Source organism: Nannospalax galili, unplaced genomic scaffold (assembly GCF_000622305.1).
Source record: "Nannospalax galili isolate Female #2095 unplaced genomic scaffold, S.galili_v1.0 scaffold54, whole genome shotgun sequence".
NCBI classification, from domain to species: Eukaryota; Metazoa; Chordata; class Mammalia; order Rodentia; family Spalacidae; genus Nannospalax; species Nannospalax galili.
The window spans coordinates 6,595,523-6,614,052 of NW_008341028.1; the positions used below are offsets into that span (position 1 = coordinate 6,595,523).

Here is an 18,530-nt window from a genome sequence, read left to right on the forward strand (position 1 = left end):
AGCCACTAACCAGCACGTCCTCCAGGGAGGTTCCTAAGTGCGTATACACACACACACACACACACACACACATTCTCAGCGCCAATACTAGTGAGATTTGAGCACTGTGGGATGTTTAGTGGCACACCAGGCTCACCCACTACGTGCCAAGAACTCCCAGCCACTAGCCTACCCCAGGTCAGTTGTAACAACAGAACTGTGTCAAAGATTGTTAAATATCCCTGGTGGTGGGTGGGGAGGTTGCTTATTGAGAATCGCTGGTAGAGAGAGGGGAGGTAGATACAACAGAAAGGAATTATTTCTGGTGTCATTTTTACAACTTTCCTAAGTGTAAAATGATTTCTAACATAAAAATCCAAATGACTGGGGCTATAGCTCAGTTGGTGGAGTGTTTACAGATTGGAGATGTAGCTCAGTTGGTAGAGAGTTTGCCTATTAGCAATGTAGTTCCAGTGGTAGAGTGTTTGCCCAGCATGCATGAAGCCCTGGGTTAAGTTCCAGCACCACATAAGCCACCGCAGAAGCCAGGCCTGGAGGTGCCTGCCTATAATCCCAGCACTTGAGAGATGGAGGCTGGAAGATCAGGAAATCAAAGTCATTCTCAGCTATATGGTGACTTGCCTGGACTACATGAGACCCTGTCTCAATTTGGGTTTTTTTGTTTATTTATTTTTATTTTATACATATGTGTGTTTTGCCTGTGTGTATGTAAGTATACCAGATGCATTGCGATGCCCATGGAGGCCAGAAGATGGCGCTGGATCCCCCAGATCTGGAGTTATGGACAGTTGTTAACTGCCATATGGATGCTGGGAACTGAACTTGGGTTCTCTGCAAGAGCAGCCAGTGTTCTTAATCCCTGAGCCATTTTCTCCAGCCCCTCAATTTGTTTTTAAATAAAATCTTTTGAACATTTATAAAATACCCTTGCCAGGTCACCAACCTTTCTGTTCTCGGGCCCTGAATCCCTGTTCTCTCAGGTGCCTGGACTCAAGTCTCACCTTGAAGACTCTACTGTGAGTCAGGTCCTTTGGCTCTTTCAACACAGGAGTCCCTGAGGCCAGCACAGAGGTGGCTCTGGGATCTTCACTTCATAGATGGGGAGACCAAGGTGCAGAGGGACAGTACTCCAGAGCTCTATGCTAGAGGCCCCACCCTGGGAGCAGGAATGAGCTGCCAGGCACAGGTAAAGGCCCTTCCACTTTCTCTATCTCTCCCCCTAGCAAGCCTCAGTGCACTCAGCGAGCAGTCTCCATCTGGGGCTTCTCCCAGGTGGACACCCTTGTGGAAAATCGGACTGGAATGGTATGTTTCCTTTATCCTCCTTCCCGAATGAGGCTGCCTTTCACACGTCCCCAATCAGCAGATTCTGCCCTACAATCTGTGACTATTGTAGAGCTGGCCTGCAGCCATTTAAAGCAAATGGGTTATCCAGCAGAAGAAGGAAAACACAATTTTAAATAAATAAGCACATAACCAAGAAAGTCAGAAGAGGAGGGGTGGGGAGAGGGTGGTAAATTGCGCAAATGCAAGTTGAAATTATTTAAAAATTAAAAGTTATTTTAATTATTTAACCTAATTGCTACCCTGTTTTCCTGGGGAGATAGCACTTGCATTCTATGGAGTACAGAGAATTAAGCTGAGCCCTCCAGTACTACAGGCAGGAGGCCAAAAGCACCCATATTTCAAAATGCTTCTGTATACTGGGGTGGAGCAGGCTGGGGGGCTGGAAAGAGGGCAGGCACAATGTCAGTGGGAAGGGGATGCCCTGAAGTCATCACTAACATGGGCATCACCCTTCGTGACTGTGCTGGATAGCTTTAGTTGTCAACTTGACATGCCTGCAAAGAGGAAACCTCAACTGGGGAATTTCCTCTATCAGACTGGTCTGTGGGCATATCTGTGAGGTATTTTCTTGATTGAGTGATGTGGGAGGGCCCAGCCCATTGTAGGTGGTGCCAGCCCTGTGCAGGTATAAGAAAGCAGGCTGAGCACAGGACAGAGGAACAGGCCAGTAAACAGCACTTCTCCATGGTCTGTGCTTCAGTTCCTGCCCCAGGTTCCTGCCCTGTCTCAAGTTCCTGCCTTGGTGTCCCTTGATGATGAACTGTGAGGTGTAAGCCAAATAAACCCTTTCCTCCTTAAGTTGGTTTTGGCCAGTGTTTTAGCACATCAATAGAAAGCTAACTAGGGCAATGGTTGACAGTGCCCCTATTCACTCTGCCCTAACACTCAGCTTTAGCTGTAGCTCACAGAGGACCTGCTGGGGTTGAGGCCCCTGCCTGGCTGGGCTTCATGGAGAAGGATGAGCATATACCAGGCAAGAGAAGATGGGGGTTGCTTTGAAGGAGGGCCGGAGTGAGCTCACTGTGTCCATTGTGCCCCCAGAAAACAATGAGAACGGTTCCCACTCTGCTGCCCCATGCTAAAGGTGACCTGCTCCTCAGAACAATCACTTCAATGATCCTAGGCACAGTCTCAAAGCCGAATTCAGGACAGGCTCCCTAACTTTGAAAGTCACTCCTGACTCTGAGCTCTCACCTGGGGTCTCCACACACACCTTGTGGCACTTAGTGGAGAGGCAAAGCTGGCACCAGAGAGGGAATTGTTGAGGGTGGGGGAGAAAATCCTCTAATGAACTGCCTGGGAGACCTGGACCCTGAGGCCCTGGTGTGCTGAGAATAAGCAGCCATGGGGCGCCCACGAAGACCACACCACAGGGAGCAACAGTGTGGATGAGGCCAAGGAGTGAGGAGTTAAGGTGGCCAGGAGAGTCCCTAATATCAAGATGGCTCCACCCAAACCATTCACCCAGTCCAAATGGCCCTGTACACCAAAGCACAGAAGGTGACTTATCTAGAAAGAAAGGGCTGGGGCCACCGTGACACCCAAGCTCTTTGGTGCTTTTTTTGTAGATTTTTCTTGAGACAGTCTCATGTAGCCCAAACTGGCCTGGAACGCACTATGTAGTAATGATGACCTTGAACTTCTTGCTCCTGTCTCCACCTCCCAAATGCTAGGGTGACAGGTGTGCACTACAACATCCAGTTAATGTGGTGCTGGGGATGGAGCATGCTAGGGAAGCACTCTACCAACTAAGTCACATCCATAGCCTTTTGATTTTAATAGAAAGACCTGCTGGGGGCAGCTCAGCCAGTGTTGAGGGCGTACTCTGTTCAATGCTTGATGCTAAAATCTTCATAATGAGCCTAGGATAGAGACTACACAGTCATCCCAATATGTAGATGAGAACAACTGAGGCTTAGAAAGGATACATCCTTTGCCCAAGGCCACAGGCTAGAAGGGAACAGGCCCCTTGCACCATAACATCCTGCTTCCAAACATCTTAGTATCTAGGGTCCCATGCTTTGGCACTCTCCAGTCACCAGGCAGAATGGTGCTGGGGGTGGCATGGTGGGGAGTATGAAGGTGGGACTTGAGTACAGGAAGCTGTGTTCTGATGTCGGCTTCCCAGCATTAAGAGGACAGGTATTTTTTCCTCATCTGTACCATGAGAGAACACTTCCTGACCCCTGTCCCCTGAGGATGGTAGATGCACAAACACTTTGAGAAAGCATAAAGTTGAGCCTTGAGACCACAGGAATGACATAGGTGACTGCAGCAAGGGACAGAGCACCCTCCATGCATCTCCCATTCATCAAGCCCATGCGGGTCCCCTGAGGACCTCGCCTGAGCCTGCCCACCGTGCTCCTCTCTGCAGCATCACAAGCGCTCCTTCCCAGATGTCCCAGATTCTCTTCTACTGTCATGTGTTCATCCCTGTAGCTGCTGCTCTGAGGACCATCCTCTTCAATGGACATTGACTGTTGGGAAGGCTCCAGAAGCTCACCCCAGCCTAACCAGCCCAGGATGGCCAGTGAATGACCAGGACTAATCAGCTACTGACTTCAGAACAGAGGCTGCATCATACCTCCCTGCTTTGGAGTCCCCACCATCAGGCTGCCAGAGGCTCCATAAGAGTACTCTGGAATCCTCTGACTGGATCCCAAACTCAGCTCAGCCTTGAGGGAACTCCCCTGAACACCAAGGAGATAAAGTACAGAGTCAGAAAACCGGAGTCAGAAAACCAGGGTGCAAAGCCTACCCTCCTAACCTGTCAGCTGTGCCACATGATACAAGTCCGTTAACCTCTTCATGTCTGTTTCCTCATCTTTAAAATGGAAAAGAATCATAGTGAGGCATGAGAATATCAAAATAATGGCTGTGAAAGTGCATGTTAGGGAGGGAAGAGAACCACTAAAGCATACTTTGATCGAAAACACCAAAATGGTATCTAATACCTTGTATGCTAATTTAAAATGTTCAATTTTAAAACGAAAGTATATATTACTTGCTAAAAGCACTATTGGTATGACTGTAACACAACTGCCACCAGAGCAAGAGGGACAATGCTGGCCTTTAAGAAACCTGTCCAGCACATTCCCCTGCTAAGGGCCAAGGAGCTGCTCTTCAGCCAGAGGGACTGTCCCATGGGTCAGCACTAAGGGCATCCCAAACATCCAAATCCTCCCTAAACTGGAAGAAACTAAATGGTGCTTGGATCGCTGTAAGTCCTTGATTGGTACCAGCATCAGCATTAACAGACTCTCAGGAGACAGGTGCAGGACCCATGCGAGATATTGTTCGAATGTTTCACAAATACACCAGGGTACTTTGGTTATGGAAAAATGTCTGTTCTTTGGTTTGAAAGCCATTGTGACTTTACAGCTGTGACTGTCCTCTGCCATGGTCCCAACTAAAGCTGTATCTATGATACAGACTATCCCTACTCTGTGCCCAGAGGTAGCACCAATCCTATCAAAAGTTTCCACTTCATTCATTCACTCATTTATCTGTACAACAAACATCTGTTAAGAACCAGCAACTATTGAGAACAAGAAGTAGAGGCAGGGATGTGGCTCAGTCAGTACAGCATTTGCCTAGTGTGTAGGAAGCCCTGGGTTCAGCCACCAGCACTGCATAAACCAGGGTGGCTCCTGCCTGGAGGACCAAAAGTTGAAGGTCATCCTCTGCTTATATACTGAATTAGAGGTCAGCTTATCTCAAACAACAAAAAGAACAAGAAGTATAATGTGAGGTAGAGAGCTTCAACTCCTGGAGCCCCAGTCCTGAAGTAGTCCAACATTAGTGGAATGCTTAATTAACTAGGAGAGGACTTGCTGTAATGTATTTACATTCTCTCCTTAGGGTTGCTGGAACAAATCCCACCCCAGAAATGTATTTCCCCATAGATCTGAAGGCTGGGAAGGTATCCACAAGGCTTCCAAGGCCTCTGTCTTTACCTTAAAGATAGTAGTTACCTGTGCATGTTTGTGTCCCCATCTCTAATAAGGACACCAATCACACTGGATGGGGGCCACCCATAGAAATTCACTTTCTCCAACTCTTTAAAGGCCATCTCTCTATATACTCACAGAAGCCCGGGAGGGGTTAGGAATTCAAGGCATAGACTGGGAGGGGGTGTGGATCCCAGTTCAGCCTATGGCAATACCTTAAGAAATCAGAGTTTAAAGGAAGATAAAGAGGTCTTGACTACTCTCAGGTGTCTGAAAGCCTTCCTAGGGAAGTGACACTGGGGTATATCTTAACCTTAGATCTCACCAGAACAGATCCTGAGACAAATGAACTTGTGTGCACAAGAGTCCGCTTGGGAGGTGACTGACTGGAAAGCAAGAGGGGATGGGTAGAGAAGAATAGGAGAGCCAGCACAGGACACATTGTTAACTGGCTACAGGCAACTGGGCATATTGCACTGGATCCTAAGGAGGGTCCTCAAAGTGTTTGCCCAAGAAGCAGCACAGGGCAGTGTCTAGCCATCACTGTTGACCCCGGTGACTAAGGGCAGCCTCTCTAGTGTTAATGTCCCTGCCCTTCTACAATGATAGGTGGGTCCTTGCAAAGGTCTCTCACCTCAGTGTCAAAAAAGCACTAGGACTAAAGGAAGAGGGTCATGGGGTAGACCACAGTGGGTCCCAGGCAGCATTTATCTGTAAAAAGCTAGTCAATACCTGTATGAAACTGGTCACCACTGAAGGAAGCAGAGCAAGAAGTAGAGATGAGAGGACTGAAGGTTGGCTCAAGACGGCAGCACAAGTTGTGACCCACAGGACAGTAGGAGGGAGCCTGGGAGGGAGTGACAAGAAGAGAATTCCACACTGAGGAAACAGCATGTGCAAGGGTCTTGTGGCAGAGAGAACTTGAGTACTCAGAACACTGAAAGAAGGCCCTAGTAACTGGAGCTCAGGGAAACCAGTGCTGGTTGGTGAGGATGGAAAGACAGAAGATACTAGACTTTGCAGGTCCACAGTAAGGATTTGTAATGTTATCCTAGGTTCCTGAAGGGTTTTCAGCAAGGGTAGGGGGGTGTGTTTAAAAACGACATTAATGGCTGGGCATGGTGGCACATGCCTTTAATTCTAGCACTTGGGAGGCAGAGGCAGGCTGATCTCTATGAGTAAGAGGTCAACCTATTCTACATAGTGAGTTTCAGGCCAGTCAGAGCTACATCGTGAGAGCCTATCTCAAAAAATAAAAAGGGGGCTGGAGAGATGGCTCAGCAGTTAAGAGCACTGGCTGCTCTTGCAGAGGACCCAGGTTCAGTTCCCAGTACCTACATGGTGGCTAACAACCATCTAATTCCAGTTCCAGGGGATCCAACATCCTCCTCTGACCTCCACAGGAATCGCATGACATGTGTGCTTTTACATACATGAAGGCAATACACTCATACACATAAAATAAGAAAAATAAATGTATTTTATTTTTAATAAAATGCATTCTGAAAAAGAAAAAGCACTCAAAGGCTGGAAGATGGTTCAGCGGGTAAAGCACTTGCGATGCGAGCATGAGGACCCGAGTTCTGATTCCCAGAACCTACAGAAAAACCAGGCATGGTACAGAATGTCCAATCCAAGAGTGTCTATAGCAAGATGGGAGGTAGAGAATCTCCAGAGGTGTGTGGGTCAGCAAAGCTGGTACACAGAGGCAATGACACCCTGGTGCAAACAAGGTAGAAGGTGAGGACCCACGGCCCGAGGTTGTCCTCTGTCTTCCACACATGCTCTATGGCACATGTGCACCAGCACTCACACAAGCACGTGTGCACCTGCTTGCACACACAAGTAACTAATTAATTAAAAGCTCACTACCTACTCAGGTGTAGACAGGATTAGAGAGGAAATAATGGCTATTTTGTCACTTTCCTCAGGGCAGCTTTCAGATCATCTATTTTCAATACAAGAAAATATTGCCTGTGCCAACTGCAGTTATACAGGGGTTTGAAGCAGTTTCCTGGGCAGAAAATGGGATACCCAAGGTGGGAAGGAGCTGCTAGGAAGGGAAGATGATGGCTGGTCACATCCATCAGTCTATGTGCCAGAGTCCGACTCTGGAGATGATTGGTCCTTTGTTGATCATCAGTCCTTGCTTGTGGAAAGCTTTTAGCAGATATCCTGGTTATGTGAGTATCTGGGATTGCTTACAGGAAATAAATAACTCTATGAACTTATGGGCATGGATCTATCTCTTTGGTTACATAAGCTGTATAACTATCTGAGTACAAACTGGAGACATTTCAAAAACCAAAACAGCTCCCTCCCTCTGTGCAAGAAATGTGGTTCCTAGAGACCTCACTGAGGGAAGGAATTGCAGTATGCTAAAAAGGGACTCAGAGTTTAAAGGCCCCTTTGCTTGCACTTCCTGTTTCCTTAGAGTTTTTTGTGTTGGGGGTGGGTATGTTTTCTTTGTTTTGTAATACTAAGAATTGCTAGGCCTGTGTTCAACCACTGAGCTATACCCCCACACACACCACCATCTGTTTACTTTTTATTTTGAGACAGGGCTTCCCTCTGTAACCAAGAGAAGCCTTGAATTCAGGATCCTCCTGCCTCAGTGTCCCAAGTAGATGGGATTACAGGCTTGTGCCACCAGGTCCGACTTATTTCTTAGATTCTTAAGATCATTAATAAATGTGAGACTGGGTAAGAGCCCTGATTCCCGAGAGCCTGATTTGGCAATCTGAGACTTTGTGACATCTCAGTAAGAGATGTCATGGCCAGGTTCACTAAATGGAAATCTTCTTGACCTTTTGGGCCACTGCCTCTCACAGCACTGATTTTTCTTAAGGTTCCAACGACATCTACAAAGACTCTAAACTTCCTTTGTCCTTGACTGTGTCCTGGTCAGTAACATAAAGTCTCACATCCCAGCAGGAGTTCAACATTATCTAATAAGGACCCTTTTAATTAATTCTCCCTGAATTCACCCCCATTTCAACAACCCCACCTGGAGAACAAGTTACATTTACCAAGAAATGATGAAAATACTTTTTCCAGCTGCAGATTAATCAAACCCAGCAAAGAGCTTCTGACGGGTGTGAAAACTACCTACCATTTGAACTTGACAGGGTTCTGGATAAAAGCAGAGAAAAATGGCCTCTTAACACAGATAAAATGTTTAACAGGGGGAGTAGGCTTCTTTGTGAAATTTGGTGTATGTGTCCAAGCCCAGGCTGGAGGCCCAGGCAATGTAGATTCCTTTAGACTCATTCACTTCGTGCCTCAGCTCTGACTGCACTCAAAGAGAGTGTTTCAGTATCACCTGTAGTTTACCTACCCCCTTTAGAATTTCATTCCCCCACGTGGTCTTATCATCATCAGCAAACCTAAACTTCATTCATTAAAGTTACTAAATACTGACTTTTTTTACATTTATCTATTTACTTCATGTGTGTGTAACTGTGTGTGAACATGTAGAAGTCAGAGGACAATTTGCAGGAGTTGGTTCTCTCCTTCCATCATGTGAATCCCAGGGACTTGGTAACAAGCACCTTTACATGCTAAGCTATCTCACCAACCCTGAACACTGACTTTCAAATCATATGCCAAAATGTGAAATAAACGTGTAGATTAACTCGAGGTTGTGACTCTGAATCCCCCAGGGACCCATTTGCTTTCACCTGGCTGTCCTCCTGGTAGCTTTGGCCCTAGCAACCCTCCACAGGGGCTAGACTCAGCTCTCTTGCCCCCTCCATAGGTGCATGCCATGGTGGGGTGAGCAGAGGGCTCTGAAGCACACAATGGAAAAAATTAAATCTCTTCAGCGTACGATTTGATCTAAGAGGAGAAAAATTATTTTATCAAATATTTACTGTGCACTGACAAATGGTACATGGATAACGGTGTTTCCAGACCCCACCTCCCTGGACCTCTACTCAGTGCTCCTTCCCTCTGAGGGCTTTGGACTGCTCTCCTCCAGAGGCCCCTCAACTGGGTTGGATCCTGCTCCAGGATCCTCACACCCAGACTCAGGTCCAGGTTTAGCCAAGGTCAAAGCCTCAGGTCTCTACTTATGTGGATGTTATGATTAACTATTTTTCATAATTTGTTTGTGTGGTATGTGTGTACATGGTTGCATTCATGTGGGTGCATATGTATGTACAGGTGTACACACACGTATACGCATGTGCTTATGGAAGCCAAGAGCCAGCCTCAGGGTGTTGTTGCTCAGGAACTGTCCACCTTGTCTTCTTATGAACCTGAAGCTCACCAATTCAGCTAGGCTGACTGGCCATCAAGGCCCATGAATTCTCTGGTCTCTGTCTCCCCAGTGCTGAGATCACAGGTATATACCACCACACCTGGCTCTTCTACATGGGTTGTGGGACTCAGACTCAAGTCCTCAGCTTGTGCAGCAAGCACTTTGCTAACTGAGGCATCTCCTAGCCCCCAGAATGGTTAATCCTGATCATCAACTTGATTGGCTTGAGAACTGCCTAGGAGGTTAGTGAAGCACACTTCTGAGTGTGTCAGTGACAGCATTTCCAGAAAAGATTAACTAAGGGGTGAAGACCCTCCATGAATGGGTGTGGCACCATCCAATAGGCTGAGTGCCCAGAGGGAACAAAAGGTGAAGAAGGAGAGAGCACACCAGTGCAAGCTTCCTCATTCTCTGCTTCCTGGCTGCATGGAGTGAGCAGCTCTGCACTACACACTCTTCTGGTACGATGTTCCCACCTCACTACTGACCAGAAACAATGGAGCCACCTGACCTTGGACAGAAACCTCTGAAACTGTGAGCCAAGATAAATCTTTTCTCTTTTAAACTGTCAGCAACAAAAACTAATACCTGGCACATTCCAACAATGCAAAGAAAGTTTCCCCTTTTTTTGAGACAGATTCTTTTGTAGCCTAGGCTGGCCTTGAACTCACTATGTGGCTAAAGGATGACCTTGAACTCCTAAGCCTCCTGCCTCCACTTCCCAAGTCCTGGGATTATAAGTATATGTCAACACACCAACACATCTAATTAACTTGGTGCCAGGGAATGAACCCAGGGCCTCATGCATGCTAGGCAAGCACTCTACCGACTGAGCTATAGCTCCAGCCCCTAAAGAAAATGTCTTGAAATATTCTTTTTTAATTTTTAATTAAAAATAAAATTATTTTTATTTTATGGGCATGAGCATATTGCCTGCATGTATGGAAGTTCACCCATGTCATGCAGTGTCCACAGAGGCCAGAAGAAGGCATTGGATCCCCTGTAACTGAGTTATGGAGTTAGCTGCCATGTAGGTGCTGGGAATCAAATCTAGGTCCTCTGCAAGAATAGCCGGTGTTCTTAACCACTGAGCCATCTCTCTAGCTCCTTGAAATGTTCTTCTAGAATAGAGTCCAAACTAGAAACAATCTCAATATCTGTTAGTGGGAGGGTGAACAAAAAAAGTTACAGATAAATACACAGGGAGATATCTACAAGATGGCCTACTATATAGCCACTAAAAATTATATTCTCCAGCCAGGCATGATGGTACACAGCTTTAATCCCAGCACTTGGGAGACAGAGGCAGGTGGATCACTTATGAGAGCAAGGCCAGCCTGGTTTTTTTCCAGTGAGTTCCAGGCCAGCTGGGGCTACAGAGAAACCCTGTCCAAAAAAATTATATTCTCCAGAAAGTTCTAAGAACATGAGGAAATTCTCAAGCTTTGAGATCAAGTGCAAGCACAGGCCACAAAATCCATATGCGATATTCTCTCAAGTATGAGTATGAAAATATGTATGGAAAGAGCTTGGAAGGAACCAATGCCAGAGGTCTTCTTTACCTTCATCCACCACATATGAATGCACTCACTGATGTCCCTTGTGCTGGCTTTAAGTTAAATCTGATTTAAGGAATCACAACTGGGAACTGGAGAGAGAGAATGGGGAAGGGAGAACAGGCTTAGAAAGTGAAGGGCAGGGCACACAGGCACAAAGGAGGCTGAGACAGAGCACATGGGCAGCGGAGTCCAGGGTGAGAGAGTGACGTGGGAGCTATGAGGTCCATGGCTCTAAGGGGAGCAGGGAAGGTCTAACAAAGGAAGTGCTATCCCTCTGCAGTGGCACCAGGGCTCATTGTGCTTTGCTGTTAAGGTCCTAATACCCCAAAGTCCCTGAGGCACAAAATCTGTACCCCAAACCAGGTGTGGTGATATATGCCTGTAATCCTAGCACTTGGGATATGAGAACAGGAGAATCATCAGTTCAAGATCATTCTTAGCTACATAGAGTGTTTGAGGCTACCTGAGCTACATGAGACCTGTCAAAAATCAAGATGAAAACATGTACCCAGACCTCACTGATCAACCCAGTGGCAGGTGGCTTTTGATAGCATATAAAAAGAGGAATGATGGATAGGGGCACTGGAGTCTAATATGCATATACCTGCTCACATACCAGACACACCACAAGCATGCACACATACACACGCATGCACACATACACACACACACACACACACACACACCACATGATACACAGGCACAAGCACTACACATGTGTATGCTGAGACACACATGAACAAATGTGCATGTACATGCCACACATATCACAGCATGCACACACCACATAATCATATATGAGTACCACAAGTATACATTTGGACATATGCATGTGCACATGTGCATATATACCACACATGCATGCATAGGGATCAGACATGTGCATGATTGCATGTGCATGTGTGTGGCAGTCAGAGATCAGAGGCCAGCCTTAGGTATCTTTCCTCAGGTATCATTCACCTTGTGTCTTGAGACAGTGTTTCTCATTGGACGAGAACTCATGGATTCAGCTAGTCTGGCCAGCCAGCAAGTCCAGGGATCAGTCTTTTTCTGCCTCCTCATACATGAGGAGCTTTTTTTATATGTGAATTATGCAGATCGAGCTCAGTTTCTCATGCTTGCTCTGCAAGCGCTTTACTGACTGCCATCTCCCCCATCCTGCTTACTTCCTGCCACTGCACAGTCTAACAACTCCAAAGCACCCTGTGTAATCCCTCCTTCCTAGCCAGGTACCCTACCACTCCAGAGGGACAACAGCAGAGGCTTTTGTGAAGATTAGAGAGTGTTGGTCCACAAACATGGAGGCCACTGCCCATGCAGTACTTACAGGCTTTGCTAAATCCTCCACGGTGGGAGGGGAGTCCCTGTGAGCTGTCTATGCCCACCATTCCCTCTGGTTTCTCAAGACAGAGCATGAGCCAACTCTGGTTCTTTCATTAGGAGCTGTGACTGGGAGATTACCATCAGACTCTGGGGCCTCAGGGTTGTGCTGGAGCTCTAGGTCTGGGCTGTCATGGTTAGAAACCACTACCCAGGAGTAACTGCTCAGTCTCTCATACCACAATTTGCCTGCTAAAAAGAAGAATACAACCCCAATGAGAACTTGGGCCTGAGGCCCAAAGGGAAACTGAGTCAGGAGTCTCTGCTCTGACCCCAAGCACCTCTTTTCCTTCCTTCATACTCCATGAAAATTAACCAAAACAAGATTCTGGTCTGGGGACATGGCTCAGTTTGCACAAGGCCCTGGGTCTGATCCCTAGCACCACATAAAATTGGGTGTGAAGGCACATGTCTGTAATCCCAGCACTCGGGAGGTGGAAGCAGAAGAATCAGAAGTGCAAGATCATCCTTAGCTACATAGCAAGTGTGAGGCCAGCCTGGGTTACATGAGACCCTACCTCAAAAGATTTTTTTTTTTTTAGCAATTAGAAACAATCAGCTGAAGGGCCAGCAAGATGGCTCAGTGCGTAAAAGTGTTCGCCACCAAACCCGATAACCTGAGTCCAATCCCTGGAACACACACGGTGGAGGGAGAGAACTGATGCCCTCTGACCTCCACATAAGCGCTGTAGCACACACACACACACACACACACACACACACACACACACACACATACACACGCACATGAAAGAAAGAAAAAGAAAAAATCATCCTAGCTTGACTAATACAAAGAGACCAAACAGCCAGAAGAAAAATGCATAGGTCTTAATTGGAGTGTGATTTGGGGAATAAACTCAGCTAAAGAGACATTGGGGGACAATAGAGAAAACTTTAATATAGACTCCACATTAGAAGACATTAGGAAATTATTAATTCTGTTAGTTGCGATTATGTGTTTAATTTTTGGAGACGTGCATGTGAATATCACATTCATTTACTTTCAAATGGTTCTGCAAAGAATAGATGAAGCAAGCAGGGAAAGCACTAACAATGGCTGGAAGTGGGGGACGGGTTAATGGATGTTTATCATACTATTCCTTCCACTTTCCAGTTCTTTGAAGATTTGGTAGTAAAAAGCTAAAATGAAAACATGGTCGGTGAAACAGCTCAGCAGGTAAAGGTCCTTGTCACCAACAGAGTTTAATCCCCAGAACCCACATAAATGTGGAAAGAAAGAACCAACTCCATCTACAAAGTTGTCTTCTGACCTTTACACACAACCAATGCACACAGGTACATACACACACACACACACACACACACACACACACACACACACACACACACGTCGTATAGACACACCATAATAAATAAATAGACTTTTAAAGTTAAAACATGGAGCTGGAGAGATGGCTCATCAGTTAAGAGTACTTGCTGCTCTTCCAGAGGACCCAGGTTCAGTTCCCAGCACCCACATCAGGCAGCTCACAATTGCCTGTAACTCCAGCTTCAGAGCATCCAACACCCTCTTCTGGCCTTCAAGGGTTCTCACACCCACAAGTGGGAGATACATGCACACATATACATACACATAAATAAAAATAATAAATAAATCTTTTTTTAAGTTAAAACAAAAGGTCAGGCATGGTGGTGTGTGCCTTTAATTCCAGTACTCAGGAGGCAGAGGCAGGTGGATTTCTGAGTTCAAGTCCAGCCAAGTCTATGCAGTGAGACCCTGGTTCAAAAAACAAAACAAAACAAAAATTAAAACAAAAACAAATATCTGTAAAAGGAGGAAGGAGGTGACAAACATTTCCAGTCTTCATGGTGCCACAGGCAAACCCAAACCTAGCTGTTGAATGACTTCTAGCCAGCCCTACCTGTCCTACCTGCTAACTTCCTCAGAGTCACAAAATTTCTTTTTGGCTTTCTACACACACACACACACACACACACACACACACACACACACACTGGGGACCAAATGTAGGGTCTTATATATGCTAGGCAAGCACTCTACAATTGAGCTATAGCCACAGCCCTTTTAAATTGTATTTTAAGATAGGGTCTCAGCCGGGTGTCTTGGTGCACACCTTTAATTCGAGCACTTAGGAGGCAGAGGCAGGTGAATCTCTGTGAGTTCAAGGCCAGCCTGGTCTACATAGCAAGTTCCAGGTCATCAGGGGCTCCAGAGAGAACCTGTCTCAAAAAAAAAAAGATAGGGTCTTGCCGTGTAGCCTAGGCTGGCCTTGAACTCCCACCTTCCTTCTTCCGCCTCTCATGGGCTGGGATTACAAGTCTGTACCACTACCCCCAGCCACAACCTCTATCTATATCCCTACTTTCTTACCTATAAAATAGGAATAATAAAACCACCCTTGCCAAGTCCTGAGGACTAAGTGAACTTGCACATGAAGAAGTAGTGGAACCCAGCCAGCCTGCAATGAACACTCATTCCTGCCCCTCTTTGCATTTTCCCTAACTGAAAATCAGCTGGCTTCCTTAGAGGTGAGTCTCAATATGTCCACTTCCAAAAAGATAAAGTAAGCAGGGCTGGGGCGGCAGCTTGGTAGAGTGCTTGCCTAGCACGTATGAAGCCATGGGTTCAATCCCCAGTATTACATAAACCCAGTGTGGTAGGGCACACCTGTAATCTCAGTACTTGAGGCAGAGGTAGAGGAAAGAGGATCAGAAGTTCCAGGTCATCCTCAGCTACAAATAGAGTTTGAAACCAGCCTTGACTACATAAGATCCTGCCTCAAAAATAATAATAAATAAATAAAGCAGAATTTTTTTCCTATTCTACTTGCTAAAGACAATTAAAACCCCTGGACATTTACATAAACCAAACAGGTAGAAGAGTGGAAGGATGGAGGAAGGGGGAAGGGGGAAAGCTACTGGGAACCTTGCACCCTAAGGAACAACTCTGGAGAGTTCCTTGGGTTTTCCTTTGGCTTCTGAGATTCAGGATTTGGAACTAATGGTGTTAGTAGCTCAGAAGTGCCAGAAGGTACATACACAATGTGTACCAGCACAAGACGTTCTCTCTAGCCAAAGACTAGAAAGGGGCCACTGCACACTAACCATGGCCCTACCAGTGGAAGCCAGTGAGAAGCTGAGACTTCTGTCCTCCCACAGCTCACAGTGTGCCTTGACATCCCCACAAGGGTTAAGTCAGAGAAGGCCAAGAAGGAAGCTGTGACTTTCACTCCCCTGCTGCTAACACTCTACCTCCCCATAACAGCCCTGGAGGCTGCGTGGTAAACTGAACTCTCCACAGTGCCCAGCAGAAACAAGTGGCCAGCCTTACCCTAGGGTGTCAGTGGAGGACCAGAGGGGAATCTACATTTCTACCTCTGTAGATGGTAACAAGGCAGCTCTTCTTTCCGTGCTAAAGTGTTGTCAGAGAAAGCTAATTAACAAAGTCATTTAATTAAGAACCAGTATCTCTTAACATTAAATGAAAATGCCCAGGTTTGATCAAAAATCATTCACCAAGCCAGGAAACAGAAAGATCACAAACTGAATGGGGGGAAAAAAAGCAATTAATAGATACCAACTCTAGATACCAACTCCCAAATGGCAGAGGTATTAGAATTACCTGAGAATGATTTCAAAGCAACTATTATAAAAATGTTTCTTTGAGCAACTGTGACTTGAAATAAGTGAGAAAACATTAAGTCTCACAAAGAATGAGGAGACACCAAGATCGAAATGAAAACTTTAGAACTGATAATTTTAACTGAAAGCAAAAGTCCAATGGATAGGCTCATGGGCAGATTGAAGGCGGCAGAGGAAAGAAAGGGGCAGTCTCGGAGATGAAAGAATATATGAAGCTAGCAAAGAATAAAACAGTGGAAATATGGAAAAAAGATGAAATGATAGAAATTCCCCAATCTAAATAATGGAGAGAAAATGAGTTCAACAAACACAGTGATTAGAGTCTGTGGGACTATAACAACAAAAAAAAAAGTATGATTTGTGTTATCAGAAGAAAAGGAAAAAGAAAGGGTTGAAAAGAAACTGGAAATAATGAAAGCTACAAAGTTGACAAGAAATATACATCTATAGGTTCAAGAGCCAATGCTAAGTAAGACAAACTCAAAATCCATTCCAAGACATAGATAATAATAATAATTAAACATCTAAAAAGTAAAGACAGAGGGGGAAAGTCTGGGAAGCAGCCAGGAGTTATATTTTTTAAAATTAAACAAATGCTAGCATTAAAAAAGGATAATAACCAAGGCTCTAGGGTAGCACCTCATGGTAGAGGGAATGCTTTAACATGTGTGAGGTTATAGGTTCAATCACCATCACTCCCCACAAAAAACATGCAGTAAGTAGAAAGGAAAATTCAAAAGAGGTTCTCAAGAGAAAACCGAGCAGTCAAAAAGAGTTAGTGGGCTGGTGAGGTGGCTCAGCAGAGACAGGTGCTTGCCACCAAGCCTGCTGACCTGTGTTTCATCCCCACATGGTACAAAGAGAGAACCAGCTCCCAAAAGTTGTCCTCTAACCTCCACACTTGCACTGTGGCGCACACACACACACACACACACACACACACACACACACACAACACACATTAATTAACTAGAAAAGAGCCAAGACCTGCAGAGGTGCTTGCTGATGGTGGAGGAAATACAGAATGGGTCGTAGAGGAAGGTAGTTACAAATACCAACTTAGGCCATGTGACCAGTTGCAGAAACGTGGATTGTAATTGACATGAGTATTTTTGTCCTATTTGGTTAAGAATAGGCTTATGTATACATACACATATGTTAAGCAGATACTTGAGTTATTCTTTTTTGAATGTGTAATTGAGATAAGTGTTAAGTGGTTAAGTGTTGTGAACCTATATGATTATATTGGGTTATGAGACACTAAAGGACTAAGCATTCCTCGAAGACCTTATCACCTACTCTAAGATAGATAATGCATTGGTTATTGTATTATGGGATAGTTATATCATGTTATGACCTCAACATTGTTTTCATTTGAAAATTAAGCATGACATAGAGAGATGCTATTGGGTGTCAGTTGACAAGGGGTGGACTTGTGATGGCTAATCCTGGGTGTCATCTTGAATGGATCTGGGATTAACTGAAATGAAAGAGATCTTGATTGGATCATCTGAAGCTGGAAGACACGCCCTAAATGTGGGTGTTACCTTCTGATGGCAGCTGGTATAAAAGGCCAAGGCAGAGGAGAATACCGGCTTCTTGCTGCTTGCCTTCTCTCTCGCTGGTGAGTTCGTCTTGCTGTGGGGACTGAGCAACTACGGATTCTCAGCCTCTCCAGTGTGGTGCGGCCAATGTAGGACTACTCGGACTCTGTCCTGTGAGCTAAGCTGATAAATCTCTATACACATATATTCATTCTACCGGTTCTGTTTCTTTGGAGAACCCTAACTAATACAGATTGTGGTACCAGGACTGGGGTTAGGGTTAGGGTACCAGAGAGTGGGATATTGCTGTGACAGACCTGACCTTGGTGTTTTGGGGAGGACTGTGGAAGTGTTTGGAACTTTGGGCTGGAAAAGCCATTGCGTGCTTAGAGTTTGTTGCAATGGAGCTTGAAACAGTTATGCTGAAAGAGTTGTAGACGATGGAGGCCTGGCTTGTGAAGCTTCAAAGGGAAGCGGAGACCATCAGGGCTGTTTGTGTGAGATTTTGGATTGAGAATCTGTGCGTTCTGGTCAGCTGGGGCTGAAGGATCAACTGTGATTGAGACCAGAACCTGAAGCAAAACCTTTGCTTTACTGGGACAATTGATGCTGGTTAGCTGGGGCTGAAAAATCAGCTGTAAGTAACAAGAGACCAGCATCACTGTGGTGGAGTCTTCTGGGAGGTATTTCCTCAGGGTCAGCACACAGAGGGGACCCGCACCTCTATTTCAAGCTGGAAGCAGGACTTGGTAATATGTAAGAGTCTCCTGCATGGTTCTGGTGTTGAAAGCGCAAAGGGGGTCACAGAGAGCAGCTGAGGCTTGGCACTCCGAGAAGCCAGGAAAGGCCATAGGTGAAAGTGCAG

At 45.7% G+C, this 18,530-nt stretch overlaps 1 protein-coding gene across 13 annotated transcripts in view; it reads right to left on the minus strand.

The window, feature by feature from the left end:
- Megf11 (multiple EGF like domains 11) overlaps positions 1 to 18,530 on the minus strand; it is a 373,828-nt gene that overhangs the window by 308,040 nt on the left and 47,258 nt on the right. Inside the window, exon 2 of one of the 13 annotated variants that reach the window (XM_008836334.3) lies at positions 6,030 to 6,144. The exons of the other annotated variants lie outside the window; for them this stretch is intronic. The gene's annotated coding sequence lies outside the window, so the exon portion shown is untranslated. The remainder of the gene's footprint in view (positions 1 to 6,029; positions 6,145 to 18,530) is intronic. 13 annotated transcript variants of the gene reach the window in all.